General features: G+C 40.2%; 1 protein-coding gene across 3 annotated transcripts in view; it reads left to right on the forward strand.

Annotated features, from left to right (window-relative positions):
* itpkb (inositol-trisphosphate 3-kinase B) overlaps positions 1-5,109 on the forward strand; it is a 37,278-nt gene that overhangs the window by 25,208 nt on the left and 6,961 nt on the right. The gene's annotated exons all lie outside the window — the stretch shown is intronic.

Here is a 5,109-nt window from a genome sequence, read left to right on the forward strand (position 1 = left end):
AAAATGCAAACTTAAACAAATTAAGTGCAAACATAAGTACTTTTTCAAACAGCCAGAGGCAAGCATGGGAACACTTGGAAACTTGTAGCAAACCCATAGGTTGCGTTTAATAACACGGGTGTAACAATGTGCACAGTTTGTTTTGGTTTATTGCATCTCATGCTTTGGTGTAATACATAGGCCAAATTTAGCATCTATAGCTAAATTCATTATTTAACACAACAAACTGTTTATAAAACACAAGTGGAGATTTTGCTGGAAAGTGTTGGGAGATGTTTTCTTTGTACAAGTAATCTTTAATCATTTTAAGAACTCAATTAAGCTGTTTTGATGACTCAAGAGATCAGCTCAAGTTTCCCCTTACAGCTCCTGCTTTTATTTAAATTTGGGTAGGAACTTTGCCTTTAAGTTCGTGTATGTCCACAGGATCCATTATTTCCAGCCTTCCCATTGCCAGTTAATTTGCGGAGCCATCCGTGCAACGCATTTTGGTTAAGCGCCAAAGCGTTCAGTCACTCCAGTCCCCATTCCCACAAAGTTAAGATCTCTGGAAATTGCCGAGCAGCATTTGAACTGGCTGATGTTCATTTAAAGTAAAGAGATATTCAGCAGCTGTTTAAAACTTATTTTGCTGAAGTATTTTCATAAAATAGGAGTGCATGCAAGGCATTCATCCAATCAGGTTGAAGAAGACAGAGAGTACTTGATAATCATCTTGCCCAACATGCATCCAGTTTCTTAGTAATGTGTGATCCTCCCCACGAAAATACACCCCTGTGAATGCTTATCTTTAGACAGCGAATTCTGACCTGAAATGTAGGAAGGGAGAGCAAAGGGGAGCAACATGCAGTAACATGTTGCACGGGGATGGTCATCAACACATTTACTGACTGCAGTCATGGTGCCAGAACTTTCAAGACAGCTCAGGATGGAGGTTGGTGGTTTGATGTTTGGCTGTTCCAATCTGCATGCTAAAGTGTCGTTGGGCCGAGTTTCTCCACTTTGCATTCATCGACGTGTGAATGTTAGATAGAAAGCACTTAGACGTAGATAAAAGCATGACTGTGAATGAGACATGTTGTATAAGTGCTTTGATTGTTTTAGTAGAAAAGAGCTATATAAGCGCCAGTGCATACTTAAGTAAGGCCATTTTATTAAACAATAGTGATAATTAAACCTTACTAAATATATTATGTCAAATGCGGGTTGCAGTTAGTTAAAAATACGTGCCTTTCCTAGAGGATTTATGCATTTCTTCCAGTACATATCTGGTGACTGGCAATTTGCATATAAGCATGAAACAATGTGCGGAAAACCACACACATACAAAACAGAACAAAAAACCAGAGACACCGACACTACCAGATGAATGCTTCATGTATTAATAGATCACATACAGTCATCAGAGGAGTTTCAAAGTCTGTCAAAAGTGGTCGTCATAGTGTTTAAACAATGAAGCTGTAAAGTAGGTAGGACAGTTTGCAGACCATGCTGGGTTTGCTATAAAGGGACGACAGTGTAAATAAGTGCTGTAGCAATTAGGAAGATACAAATTAATCAACTGTGTAAGTCAGGGATGTCAAACTCACTTTACACTCATTTACAGGCTCACTTTCGTCTTAAGTGGGCCGGACTACTGAAACTTCCCTTCCTATCAGAAGTTTAACTGCACATTTAATTACATTTAATGTACTTTAACTTACTCATTAATAAATTAAACTGCATGGTTTTACAACATGATAATTGATTCTTTGGGATAAAAGTGTAAACTTACAGAAAGGGTTCAGGTAGCTCGTTGCTCAGACTGTCCTGTAATTATAAAGCAGAAAGTTCTAGTTCATTCACAAAAATCGTTCTGTTTTTGTTTATTTATTTATTTTACAGTGGACACATTTTAAAAAGCAGACATTTCTGTAGTAGATAGTGGATAACAGGGACTTTTTTGCCATTTAATTGTTAATGTATTACTTTGGTGTGATATAAATGGCCTTGGAGGTCTTTATTAGCAGGAAAGCTGGAAAAAATTCATGAAAATACAGTTGACAGTCTATACCATTCTGGCTCCTGTGCCTTATGTTTGACACCCCTGGTGTAAATGATCTGCCCTGAAAAAATGATGAAGAAAAAGCCAAACATTTTGGAGGTTAATCTGTATCTGTTATGTTTTAATTGGTTGTAATTTTTTTTATTATTTTACTGTCAGTGAGACAGTTTCACTATTTCAGGAAACAGTTAACTTATTAATTAAAAATATAATAGTTTTGTAAAGTAACTCTTTCTAAATAGCTTATAAAAAGTGATATTCATCTGTCAGCTGGTAAGTTATTGTTTCAGAAGATAATCACAGACAGAGAATGTCCAGATTTATTTACATGTTTTCTTTTTACTAGCCATGTAAAATTCAAATGTGACACTCTGCTGCACCCAATAGTGCTGAGTTACAGGATGAAGGTGCATTGCAGTAGCTTCAGCGGCTCGGCGCAGAGTGTGTGGGAGCTGCTGTTTAGGATGTTTCCTTTAGTTTATTTTAGCCCTTGTTGCAGCTTCTGTCACAATCTTTCTTTGTGTCATCCTCAAGACAAGCGTAGAGGTTTACGCAATGACGCGTTCAGACACATGTAACAACTAAAAGCAGATAAACACCAACGCGCAGGTTTATTTTGAATTTCCACGAAACCTCTCTGCATTTCCAGGATTTTGCCCTCGGACTCTCTTCCAATCACGCACACTCTGTCCGTGCCTTTGCAACCTTTGTGGGTATTTGCATGTCCAGATTATGTTTGTCCTCTGTTTTGCCAAACAAATGATCTACAAGTGTTTATCCCCACACACACACACACACAGACATATATGTGTACATCTTGTGGGGGCACGAGTAGAACGAGGAGTATGCAAGCCTGAGGTGCTCGGTTTTTCGGCACAGATAGCTCAAGTTTGGGCGTGTTGCGGGAGAGCCGGACGGATAATCGTTCTCGAGGGTTTTTCCAGCTGAGTGGCACATGATTGGTCATGATGTGGTCTACATGGCTGTATTCGGTATGGAGTGTTATTTTATCAGTTGGAGCCATCTGTATTATTGCCATCATCCACCGCCGCCACAAACGGCAGCAGGTACTCTCACCTATACAGCCTCTTTTTGAGTAAAGGCTTTCTGCAGAATGCTCTCATAGCTGGACTTAGTTCATGTTTTGTGATGCTTGACAGCTCTACTCCACTTTTAAACTTTATTGTGCAATAATATACCTGCACTATCGCTGTGATAGCTGCAGGCTGAAGTTTGTTTTTAGTCTTACAGACCTCCCTCTCCTCTTCTGATGAAATTTAAATGTCTGTAGCTCGTAAATCTGCACCCGGTAACCATGTCTGTTATTACTCACACTTGAGTTGCTCCAGACTTTCTCCTTCTCGCTCGCTTTTTCTTGCCCTCTACAGCTCGCACACACAAAGCTGTCAGTGGGCAACGTGGTAGAAAGATGTCACGGAGAAAAATGCAGATCTTTGCTACTTATGAGCTGGAGCCCGACACCGCAGCTCACTCGCTAACTGGCTAAAAGTGGTGTGGGGAAAAAAGGAGATGGGGACTATCATTCTGTTTGGCGCTTGCTGGTGGTCTACAAAGTGCAGGCCACCAAGTGTGTTCCTGATTATTAATGTTTTTTTTACCCATTTTTCTGAAGTTGACAGTCTAGTCATACTTACATATCCTGACACATGCAGAGTTCTGTTCGATGTCACCTTTAGTCTGCTTTGAATCATACTGAGGCTTTTCCATTTTTCTTTAAATTGCACAACACACTGAAATGGCTAAACCTCGCTACTAAACTTTCTGCTGCAAAAAGTCTCATCGTGCTGATGATGACTCAAGCCTTGCTGCTCTCTTCAGAGTCATTTCGGCTGACCTACACACATGTGAATGTGTGAGAGTTGTACTTTTAGTGGGAGTGAGGTTATTTCTTTTTCTTGATCCTCCACTGGTGCAGAGCAAAAACCCCTCATGTGACTCGTCGCTGCCTCGGACAGTAAGGCCAGGAGGGAGGGAGAAAGTGTGTGCGCCTGAAGTTGTGTGTGTCCGTGCATCTAACCATAGATAGTCATGCTATCAGCTGATGAATTTTCATCAGGTCGAGATTATGTGACATGGGGCTATATATCTCCTTCTATGGTCTTCTTCTCTCTTATCTTATCCTTCTCCTTACTTCTCTCGCCTTTCTCTTCTTCTCCTCTCCAGTTATTTGTTGACACAAGATTATTTCCCCCCTTCACAAGACCAGTTTGAACTCTCTTGTGTGAGAGAGGACACATCTTTACCAGTGGAACGTTTTCAGTTTTTTTGTGTTATTTCTTAAAGCTAAGCATCTTATCATAGAAGGTTATTTATTTGAGAATAGGCTGTTTGTACTGCGTTTGAAGAGATGCCATAAAAACCTTTGGATTTTTTTTTTTGCCGCGTCTCTCTGTTACTCTCTCGGTGTGGTACAGCCAAGCGTTGTTCAAACCCACAGAACAAGACGTGGAATTTTTCCATCTGATGTAATGCTGCAAGCATAAAAGATTGTACTCAGCCAGAGTTTGTCATTTCAGTGAGGTGCAACAGGCTGCAAGTTTAGCACATCTACTTGAGTATAAGAGGACAAGAAATGAAGAGTATTTTAGTCAAATCCATGCTCAAATGGATTTGAGAGGTTTGGTTAAGAGTGCCATTTAAAGTGACAATAACCTGTGGTTCATTTACTCGTAAAGTATTTCTTGTAGTTTCCCTTGTTTGGCCTAAACACCACTCTTTGACATGTTTCTACATGGCTGCTTCTTCTGCTGAAATATGGATATTGCTGTTGAAAGGAAGACATTTTTTATCACAAAGATTAAGAGCTAGAGAAAGGGAACGATGGATATGAATCAGATCAGAGAAAACATATTTATGTTGAGAAAGCTGTGTGTGTGTGTGTGTGTGTGTGTGTGTGTGTGTGTGTGTGTGTGTGTGTGTGTGTGTGTGTGTGTGTGTGTGTGTGAGACAGAAGGCCTCATTTTGTGAATGAGTGTCCGTGTGTGTTTCTATGTGTGGCAGGAGTCCCGCAGTTCAATGTGTCCTTGCCAAGGACAGGGAGAGCC

Source organism: Pundamilia nyererei, unplaced genomic scaffold (genome assembly GCF_000239375.1).
Source record: "Pundamilia nyererei isolate P.nyererei 1_Seehausen unplaced genomic scaffold, PunNye1.0 scaffold00013, whole genome shotgun sequence".
In the NCBI taxonomy this organism is placed as follows: Eukaryota; Metazoa; Chordata; class Actinopteri; order Cichliformes; family Cichlidae; genus Pundamilia; species Pundamilia nyererei.